Here is a 12,015-nt window from a genome sequence, read left to right as displayed (position 1 = left end):
GTAGCCTCGACAGTTTTCTGCGGTGTTCAAGGAGTTTTGGTCCTTATTGGTACCACGATAGAAGAGCCATTGCCAATTCTAGGAAACTTTTGACAGCCACGAATCACCGTTTTTACGAAGTCTATCGCGGATATTGAGATTTCTTCTAAATGCAAATGCAATAATACACGATAACTGAATAACACACATATTTAATGAGCACTCATTAATATCGGAATAAAACTGTAACTTGGAACTGTCAAGGGAATGAAATCGGTCATTCCAGCCGTATCCTGGACTTGAGGAGGCATGGTGTAATCGTAATTTTACGAGATGAAATAAAAAGTAAATAAAATTAACACGCATATCTTCATAGATTAGCATATTATTACAAGTTTCTTGCAAAAGAGGTCCCGTATATTACACTTTCTACTGCCCATGGAAGGCTACAGAAAAACATTTAGATTTTTTCTCATATCTACCATGCCCATTGAGATGATTAGTACAACAAAACAAACATCACATGACTCTATAAATAAAATAAATAAATAAATTAAATAAATAAATAAAGATAAATAATAAATAAATAAATAAATGAAATAAATAAACAAATAAAAATAAATAAATAAATAAATAAAAAATAAATAAATTTGCCGCATTCAATGTTCACCCTGACAGACACACACACACATACAGTCAAGCGGACAAACAGAAACAGACAGCAAACTATTACCTCCTCCTTTGTTGGCGGATGCGATGGAAGAAGAACAACTTCGGTCATCCAGGTAGATTCCGCCTCTATCCAGACTGCTACATCTTACCCGACACACACGAACAACTGAACTGTGCTTGGGGAACCGGTCAGGTGGGTGCCTGATCTAATGGGCGTCACCTGCTCGGGATATATCGCCCGCCCCCTCCCCAACCACTTGTATTCAGGGAGCAAAGTGGCATTACGGTATGAATTTTTAACGCCTGCAAGCCCAGAGGCGGAGTGGCCACTGAGGCGTTGTGGTGTTTGCCAAATGGGCCGCTTGTGTGTGTGTATTGTGACGAAGTGCCAAGTATCTGGTTACTACTACACTTTCCAAACATGGAATGAGTACCTCACAACAGCCAGACACTTAAACCTTCATCACAGGTAAAATACGACTGAATACTCTAAAGGCAACAATGATCCTTTAAACAACTTACCAATATTACAGAAATTCATTAAAACAGGTGTGAGGTAATCTTATATGTAATTAAATTAATCAAAGGGCATCACTCCATCAACAACTTAAAAAGTCTAAGTATTTCCCTGATTTTAAAAGCCTAAGTACTTCCCTGGTTCTAACTCACTTCATTACATTGAAGGAAACAGCTCAATTACCACTGTATGTTTCTACCTAAGCCAAACTAAATATACTGGTGAAAAAGAACTCTTATAAAAAATTTTAATACAAAAAAAAAATTATTATCAAACTCAAAATTTATAAGTAAAATTCACAATCTCAGGGAATTTACTGTTACTTGAAAACAACACATAGTTTAATTAATTCTTGAATTAATTAAGGAAAATTAAATCAAAATTAATTTATTACAAATATCAAGAAAATTAATTCAACTGAAATTCTAAGTGTTAAGTAATAACTAAAGTTTGGAAATTAATTCACAAGTGCTAAACAACAATAAAAAACTTGAAAAGAATTCTAAGTAAATGCAAATTAATTCAAAAGTGTTAAATTCAATTAAATATGCAACGATTAATTAATGAAAATAATTAAGTTAATCAAATTGTGAAATGTGAAATGAAAACACAGAAAATGTGGAAAATACCAAAATTGCAAAAGAAAGCATTAATCACACACAGAAAACAAAAACTTCAATAAGAAAAAATGGATAATGCAAAAAAAAATCACTTCAAAGAAACAAACACAAAACATAAAAAATTTCCAATGTGAAAAAATTGAAATTGTTTCACCAAACCACTGTAATATTTATCAAATATTTATCAAAATTTCACCATAAACAATTCACAATGTTTCAAAAAAGAAAAGGCGCCCTTACACACTTGTACAGTGTTTGTTCAGATTCCACGACAAGCACAAGTAATATTAAATAATTCTAAGAAATACGAAATCTAAAATTTACAAGTGACCAATGACTAAGTATAAAATCTTTACATTAATGTAAAATAAAAAATGGCGCATGAGAGAGAGTGAGGAAGAGGATCTCTTTACGTCATGGGTTCAAAGTTCAAAATGACATGACACTCTCTTGAAAGGCAAAATGATCGGTAAACCTCGGCCTAAAATGGTTGGGGTGCAATTTGGGAAAGATAGACAGCTAATATCATAAAAATTCTCTTTCAAAACACTAAGTAGAGAGAAAGTGAGATTACAATCATAACTAACATTTATTATTACACGATTTAAGACTATAAAAGTCTTAAAATAAAATATATGATTATAGAACTCTTCTCGAATGAAATTTAAAGTTTGCGTCTATTTCCTTGAGTTATAAAGTCACAAACTTTCCACTTCAACAAAAATTTAAGCTACTTACGAGTCAGCAAATTCTCTTTTGACAAATCGAGAGACATAAGAGTTAATTCACTAGTAATATTAAATAGTTTTCGATACAAAAACATCTCTAACTACTTATAGGAAATGAAAAGCATCAGACGTATGTGAAATGTTTTAGGCTTGGGAAAGATGATGTAATCCTTCATGTGATTACTCGACAAAGGCACAAATGTGAACAAGACCGAGCATCGCATGTTTAAAAGAAGAAAAAAAAAAAAAATTGGAACCGCACTCGGTCCCAAGTGGTGACAGATGTTTTCCTGCTTCGAACAGACAATGCTATTCTCTTTTCTTCTCACAATCTACGTTATTCTAAGCTTTTAGATTATGTTATGCAAAATCTGAACATAAATTATTAGATCATACTAACTCTAAGCTAAATAAGGAATCTGAAAATATTGCAAACAATTTTACAACACTTCATACAAGTAAAGAGAGGATGATATGCATTACGAAAGCAACAGCATATATATATATATATATATATATATATATATATATATATATATATATATATATAATATATATATGTGTGTGTGTGTGTGTGTGTGTGTGTGTGTATATATATGTAAGTGATTACATAATAAAAATATGGAATGTTATTCATATATATAAAAGATTAAAACTAAAGAGGTCAACTAGATTGCTTGCAGGAATGTGATCAGACCAGAGACGATAAAGTATGTAGGCTAAGATGACATGCCGTCATCTGTGTCATTCATTTGTTTTGAAACATTAGTCCAAGCTCCCTGCTTGAGACAACTACCACGACCTATAATTCAAACGGCCTACGTGATTTCTAATGTGTCTCATTTTGTATGTATGTTCATATGTTCGAGCTACTGTCTGCTTCCCTTATGACTTGTAACCGAGATGGTAGACAGAACGGAATTAGCCATCATCGTTGGCAGAAGCGATCAAGCCATCGTCATTAGAAGACCTGTACGATTTCCTCTGAACTTCAACATGTAATCTCAGAGAATATAAGTATTTTTTTTATACTTCGTGTTTTGCTACTAGAACCTCACATCATTGCCGAGTCATCATGAGTTTAACACATCGTCGTCATAACCAAAGAAGATAATACCGACTTCGTAAGTGATCTACAAACCCCAAGACACTCCAATGAGTATGGAAGTGCATAACCAACCGACTTAGCGTAAGATTATCGCAAGTCTAACATTACCTCATAGGACGCCTTATTATACAAGGCAACAGCCCTAATATTGGTGGCAGACTACCAGAAGAACTCTACAACGTCTTCCGAAGAAAAACCAGAATAAGAATAATGTATCATCAGAAGTCAACGACGACAAAAGCAACGATTCTTCAAGCAACTTAGTATCATAGTTTAGTGAGCAACTTCAGAAAATAACAAGAACTCTTCAACGTCTTCCGAAGAAAACCAGAATAATGAATAATGTATCATCAGAAGTCAATGACGACGAAAGCAAAAGATTCTTCAAGCAACTTAGTATCATCGTTTAGTGAGGCAATTTCAGTAGTGAATAACTTCAAGAAACAAACCCGACGTGTCTTTTTCCTACGGCAACGCAAGCTTCGTCTCTCATTAGAATCATTCAAGAAAACATCGTTATTGAGCGTTTCCGGCACTTCAAGAAACAAACCGAACGCGTCTGCAGCATCGGATCTTCAAGGGCTCGAATCATCCAAACAACGCGCACGGGGAAAACTGAAGCCAAACCAGGTCATCCGCTAAAAACAGAAGGAGGACCAAGGCCATGTGTCGTTATCGGAACACCGTGACTTCCCACAAAAGCAAGCTAAGTACAATTTTTTATTCATTTGGAGTAACTGAGTGTTTCCTTTGCAGGTCGAATTTCGTTATTCCTGTGGCTGAAGTTACGAGACATTCTTAATCTTACTTTTTTACAGAAATTATCTACATCATTGGGATTTCGCTACTGCGAGTTTTTTATCTTTGAGTTTCTGTTTCCAGAAGTTCTCCTGAATATCATCAATCATATACTGTGTTAATTTTATCATTTTGGGTGATTATTAATCCTTTACGTAACAAATCATATTAAACAGTGAATATGCGTTTACACAGTGGACGTCTGTATTTATACAGATGCATGGATAGGGTCGTTAGGCACCGTAGTGATTAGAAAACACACAAAAACAAGTGGAACACCCGTACAAATCTGGATAAATTAGAGGTAACACTATTTCGGGTCATGACAATAAATGCTCCTTTGCAAAGTCCCGATCGCAGTTTCAGCCTTTAGTTATGCGTAAAAAATCGAATCCCTATGACTCAACTTAACTTTAAAAATACGGCTGGATTGCAAGGAATAACATGTCTATAAAAAACTTTCATTAGGCTAAATGCACTGACCAGGATCCCTCACTATTTCAAATTTTAGCAAAGAATGAAGTAAACAACAGCAAGTACAAACAGTTAATATTGAATGCAGTAGAGATAACTTGTCTTAATAGTAATCGCTCAATTCCTAATAGTTTGTCATTCATACGTTCGTTGCTTTATACGTAACCAACAACAGAATGCTAAAAACATACAATGCGTTGCCAATGGTAATAAAGAGAAGAATCCTAATTATTACAAAAAGAAATAGGTAAACAGTAGCCCTTTCAGAAACAAACAAATCGTGCTTAAGCAAACTCGGTTACTGTGTCATCTAGTCAACGGTCAGGGTCAGTCAGATCTGCCGAGTGTAGCAAGCAAAGCACATTCCACATAAGCGACTTCAGCGGAGAGGAAAAGCGATTGTTGGATCATTTATGCCATACCTTTTTTTTTTATGCCAATGCCCTTTTGAATTAGAAAGGAATTTCCTATGAATCACACGACTGTATCAAGTAATCAGAGCAGGTTTTCGTAATTTTAATACATTAAGTTATTTTAAATATTGGTGGATTAAGCCCGACTGTATGCGCCATAAAAATTAGATATCTTGTTTTTATTCCTTTAGTACACGTAATATCCTGTATTTACGGACTCACCATCAGTTGTTCGAACTTCCCTATTGAGAAGTCTGGATAAGCGAGAGCTTACAGATACCTCTATAGTTATAAAAAACATTGATCTGTATCTAGCGTAATTGTAAGATATCCATCTAGGGTATACAAAACATTATCTTACCTCATGCAAAATAAGGCATGTTTATCAAAGGAAAATTCTATAAACCTTCAAACATTAAAATCCGTTTTGAACAAAAAAAAAAAAAAAAAGAGACAGTTAATCAAATAATAACTTATATAGAGAAACTACACATTTGTCTCATAAATCGTAACATTGTTCAAATGACCCAACAGAATTCTCCTACAACCGCAGTCGCAGTTTGCATGCAAAATCTCGAGAAGCATGCACCCTTGAATGTCTTAGTGCGTGTAAAAGACTTTGCTGGGATCTGAAAGTTTAATCCTTCCCGACACTCTGAAATATAACGATTTCCGCGAACAAAGCCCTAGACACGGTTGACTCGCAGCAACAAGTTAATCTAGTAATCCACAAAAACCTCATACATATAATATCGCTTTTTTTTTTTATTGTTGCTAATTTTTTAAATCACACCCAATCAGTCGTAGATGAATCTCTCTTATACTCTATCTAAAGTAATATCCGTAAAGTCATTCAAGCAGAGGTGATTCAGCAGAATTCTTTTTTTTTATCTTTTTATCTGAATACCAGGAAGTTTCTCCACTAGCGAGTGATCTCTGGGAGAAAAACGGATGTCATTGAAAACAAAATACGGTCGAAGGACAAACATAAAGCTACCATATAATTTTTCCCTCAAACGTCAGAATAAATTTTTTTTTTTCTCACCAACTTGGACTTACTTAAGGCTTTTACAGATACCATTACCCAGTGATTGTACCTCATACACCGTTTTCAGCACACTCAGGGGACATTATCATTTTTACGTATGCCTCCGGATTACGTTGCGCCCCAATTACAATATAGTGTTTGGAGACTTTTAGGGGATACTACCCAACATGCCTATTGGTTGTTCTTGTAATCTTTTCTAATAGCTTAGAAGTACATTCACATAAACTAGAGCTAGTGCTACAGAGACAAAGATAAATAATCTCAGAGTAAAATATCTAAATGTGAGTTTTTTAAAAACCGAACATGTTTATTTACGTTTTAATGTGTCTAGTCAAGGTCTTAAGTAGTCCATGGTAAGGTGTCGGCTATTCATAACTTTCCGGTACCTATTAACGTAAGGGGGATACAGCACTTTTGCGCTGTAGTGGGTATTACAATCGTATGTAAATATGTAACTCTTCATCATGACAGCTCCTTTAACAGATCTTACAAAGAAGGGCGTAGATTTATTATGGTCTAAAAAACATCAACAGGCGTTCGATATCTTAAAAGCGGAATAATGCAGCTCACCTAACTTAAAAATCCCTGATTTAAATAAGGAATTTTTTTTATAGCACAGATGCCTCAGACCAAGGGGTAAGAGGGGTACTACTTCAGCAATATGATAAACAGTTTCTTCCCTATAGCTTTTTATTCACGTAAACTAAAGCCCTCTGAAAGTAAATCTGCAGTAATAGGTAAGGAAGGGCTAGGTATCGTTAACTCACTAGTACATTTTAATTTCATAATCTACGGCTATCCTTTTAAAATCCTTACTGACCATAAGTCACTTACCGAGTTTTTCAAAGGCTTTAATCACAGTCCCAAAGGAACCCGTTGGCATATGATCATTCAGGTCTTTGGAGCCAAGTTAAGATATCTACCTGGGAAAGCAAAATATCATAGCTGACGCATTATCCCGCAATCCCGCACCATACTGCAAAGAACCATTAATTGGACTAAAAGATATAGAAACATCCGTGCCTATTGTTAAAACCGTATCTAAACAAGAAAATTCCTTAACCCAAGAGATCGCGAGCATTGAATATCTGGGTTGGAAGCGGCCAGAAACTGTTACAAAACGTGAACAAAGCAAGAGTCAACAGAAATAAGCAAAACAATAAACACTTCGAACGGAAACAGGGTCAGCAGCTAGCAAAACAATAAATACTTCAAACAGAAACCTAAAGCAACAGTATATTTAAAGTATTTGTGGGATCAGAATTATGTAATCAAGTGTAAATATTATATACGGTCCGTGACGAGGAAAACCCGAAGAAAAACACAGCATGTGACTAACGACCAGGTAGTAGCAATAAATTTTGTCTCTTTCATACCAATCGTCCTAAGCTGGTTGCATTCCGTCATCCAGGGTTCTCTATTATGTCACAGAAAGCCAAATCACTGTTTACTGGCCTACAATGCTTACAGATATAAAAAGCACATAACTAATTGTTAACACGTGTCATGAAAACAAAGGATACACTAAGACACCTGTCAGTTTAGGGGCCTATCCTGTGCCAAATCAATCCTTGAAGGAATATCCGTAGACTTATTAACAAAGTTACGAGTCTGACAGAGCAAATAAACACTTCTTAGTGTTAATAGTTCCCCTTGACACGTTATATAGAATTAATAGCACTAAAAACAAACACCGCAATTGAGTGCGCTAGGAATATTTATGAGTGCTAAATCAGTAAACATGGAATTCAACACATAATAATAATCTGACTCGGGTGGTGTAAATCAATAATAATCTCCTTAACTCGTTGTGTGAATTCCTTTCCATTAAGAAAACCAATACTATATTTTATCACCCAGAGTCAACAATAGGTTTGGTAGAACGGATAAATAAAAAAGTGTTATGTCTTACGAGTTACAACTCGTGATATTTGGATCGAACTGGATTATAGCGGTTCTCACGGTTTTAAATACCTTTATCATTCATATCTTGTATCTATAGAAATGATACCGCAAGTAGCCTTATACGGTACGCCGCTAGAACACTTTTCCACATATTCAAGCCAACCATTAATTTATCAAATATATATAAAAAAATAAATAAATAAATAAATAAATAAAATAAAATAAATATGGATACAAGTGGAGCCAATATAATACACTCCGTAAGAAGTCGGAAGGGTTACAAATTATAACAAAAAAGGAATCACGATAAAATCAATAAGCAAAAACGTAACCATAAGTTTAATTAAATATCCAATATATATATGCGTAAGATTTGAACTCTAACTTAACGCTTTAGTAATGACAAATAAGCTAAAAGTTCAAACATATATCAAAACCTACTGACATATTGTCTGTCCCCAGTGATTTATATTCGTAGTAAAAAAAAAAAAAAAAAAAAAATAAATAAAATAAATAAATAAATAAATAAATAAATAATAAAATAAAATAAAAGAAATTTTAAAATCAGGAAGTCTAGAATGAAAATGTATATCTATGCAAATAATCTTATACAGGGCAAATAGTATATATAAAATTTGTATGGAAACCCTTTTCATTAGTTTGAATAAGGAATATCTAATTTAACATAATTACATTTATTTACAATCATGCAGATTTCCAACATGAAACTAATGTATTCTTTCAATTTTGGTACTGTTTTTTTTTTTTCAGACATTCTTCTCATGTGGGTGGAGAATTAAAACAAAAAATATCATTTGAAAAATACTAAAGTCGTATCTTTTACAGCAAGTAACGTAACTCTTAAGCTGGTGACGATGTCATCAGTCTAGGAGGTGCCTGTCGCGTTTGCCGTATCTGCATTGTTTTTTTTAACCTCAATAAGCCGCTTGCGAAGCAGGTTGACTGGAGAGAGGAATGCTTAGCTCATGAACTTCACATGTGGTTCATGGGTCATGATGACATACATAGCCATCACCTATCTTATCCGTGTGGAATTGCAATTGTTTTAAAATTAATGAACAAAATAAGCAAATAGAATTTCTATAACATCAAAATGAATTAATTTTTTCTGAACCTCATAGACAATTAGAGTCAATAATTCAGCTTATGACATTGGTAAACGGACATTTAGAAGTATCAAGTCATGGATATGAAATATTTACTTGCAACATTAGCCTATTAAAATTCAAGAAAATCACATTCATGGAAAATGTCACATTTTCTTGAAAAACCCAAAGTTTATATAGAAATTAGTTACATAGTTGGGTTTCTTTCGTTGCATCTCCTCTACCTATTAATAAATTTTTAAAATTAATCTCAGAGGATGCGCGCGAGAAAATCGAATATGAAACTTTTGTCAGGGGCACATAGGATCGGATTTTATCACAACTTAATTTCAGTTAGCATAGAGAAATACAGAATCATGATTAATATTCTCTTTGACTCTATGTTGCCTGGCAATCTTACAAACAGCTCCGTTTCACACTTCTTTGTCTAGTAACTTACTACCAGTAATATCGAATTTTCTTTGGGATTCGTAATTGATATCTGTTTATTTTTATAATTATGGATATTTTTACAAGTCATCAGAGACCTGGATAGGTTCACTCATTGTTAATGCCATGGATAAAAAGTTTGTACAGCTGACTCTTTGAATTCCATAAATATCACGAATCATGTGGGTTAAGTCTGGTCTTAATGGCTCTCTCCCGCCAGTATTTGATGTTGTCTGAATTCACTTTGCCCTTGTGACAAGTATAATTTCACTTGCAGGCTGATTAATGGAACTTGGTTACAGTATCCTGCAGTACGAGAGTTTCACATCACAACTTCAAAAAATCGTTCGTCGCTGCGGACGACTGCAGTCAAGTAACAACCGCCTGCAATGTGAAAGGAAAATAAGCACCATCATAAGTGAACAAGCTTATTTCATGGACTTCTTCGACCGACACCCGTATCCCGTCGTTAATCTCGTTTTAATGCGGAATGCTCTGACGACTGTCGGAAATCGACTACAAAAGGGACATACTTCCGACAATTACGACCAGAAGGATATTCAACTCTACGTTGCTGGCAAGGACTCGGGCTGGGGATGATTTTATTCATCGCAGAACGTATTCGTGTGGCTTAGGATGCAGAGAAAAAGTGTGAGAGCAAAATAGAACGTTGGACCCTGCTCAGGCAATTTTCCCCTTGCTTTAACCATTTGGAATTGGCCATTTCATTGGCTATAGGTGGTTGTCTAGAACTGTGTAATGGACGAAAAGTTGTTCGACGTACGCTAGTTAAATGTGTAGTAGTATAACCTCGGTCATGTATCCTATATATAAAGTATCATGTATCCTATATATAAATGATCATAAATAACAGAGACGAAAAATAATCTTTTGCGTGTACGCACTAGGAATCTATTTAAAGTGCACATATATTAATCATAATTATGTGAAACCATATACATATGTATAAATAAATTAGGTAGCCTATAATCAATCTGTTACCTTTTATCTTACCAATAACTGCAGATATATAACAGTTTAGCATATAAAATCAACGAATCAATCAGCATAAACATTAATAATTTTTATCAATTCATATATGAAATTTTTATCATTCATATGATGATCATGTTAATCTTTATTCTATGCGATTATCAGAGTACATTAGTATTTTCTGTAGCATATGTATCTTAAAGAGATGAAGTGAAAAACTGTATCAGTATATATCACGTGATCATTATTATTTATGAATATCATCATACACATATTATGTTTTATATTTTATTACTTGAATCTGTATTTGTGTACACCATGAATTTTTTTTTACTTATAAGTATTTTCTATATATCTATATATATTCACATAGTGTCTGTATCACACTCCTATAAGTCAAATGCAAGTCAAGCTTGAGTAATATTCAGTGGTTGGTTTTGGTAGCTGAACTGAGCTTTTATGTAAGTGATTATATGATAAAAAAATATGGAATGTTATTCCATATATATAAAAGACTAAAACTAAAGAGGTCAACTAGATTGCTTGCAGGAATGTGATCAGACAGAGACGATAAAGTATGTAGGCTAAGATGACATGCCGTCATCTGTGTCATTCATTTGTTTTGAAACATTAGTCCAAGCTCCCTGCTTGAGACAACTACCGCGACCTATAATTCAAACGGCCTATGTGATTTCTAATGTGTCTCATTTTGTATGTATGTTCATATGTTCGAGCTACTGTCTGCTTCCTTTATGACTTGTAACCGAGATGGTAGACAGAACGGAATTAGCCATCATCGTTTGGCAGAAGCGATCAAGAACCATCGTCATTAGAAGACCTGTACAGATTCCTCTGAACTTCATCATGTAATCTCAGAGAATATAAGTATTTTTTTATACTTCGTGTTTTCTACTAGAACCTCACATCATTGCCGAGTCATCATGAGTTTAACACATCGTCGTCATAACCAAAGAAGATAATACCGACTTTCGTAGTGATCTACAAAGACACTCCAATGAGTATGGAAGTGCATAACCAACCGACTTAGCGTAAGATTATCGCAACTCTAACATTACCTCATAGGGCGCCTTATTATACAAGGCAACAGCCCTAATATATATATATATATATATATATATATATATATATATATATATATATATATATATATATATATATTTACTTAATTATTTTATATGTTTAT

The 12,015-nt window shown here is 34.0% G+C and overlaps 1 protein-coding gene across 2 annotated transcripts in view; it reads right to left on the bottom strand.

Annotated features, from left to right (window-relative positions):
- Nucleotides 1-12,015, bottom strand: part of LOC135221016 (uncharacterized) — a 405,496-nt gene that overhangs the window by 17,977 nt on the left and 375,504 nt on the right. The gene's annotated exons all lie outside the window — the stretch shown is intronic.

The sequence above is a fragment of the Macrobrachium nipponense genome, chromosome 2 (assembly GCF_015104395.2).
Source record: "Macrobrachium nipponense isolate FS-2020 chromosome 2, ASM1510439v2, whole genome shotgun sequence".
Taxonomy (NCBI): Eukaryota; Metazoa; Arthropoda; class Malacostraca; order Decapoda; family Palaemonidae; genus Macrobrachium; species Macrobrachium nipponense.
The sequence above is the reverse complement of the archived record's forward strand: the minus strand, read 5'-3'. Positions and strand labels throughout refer to the sequence as shown.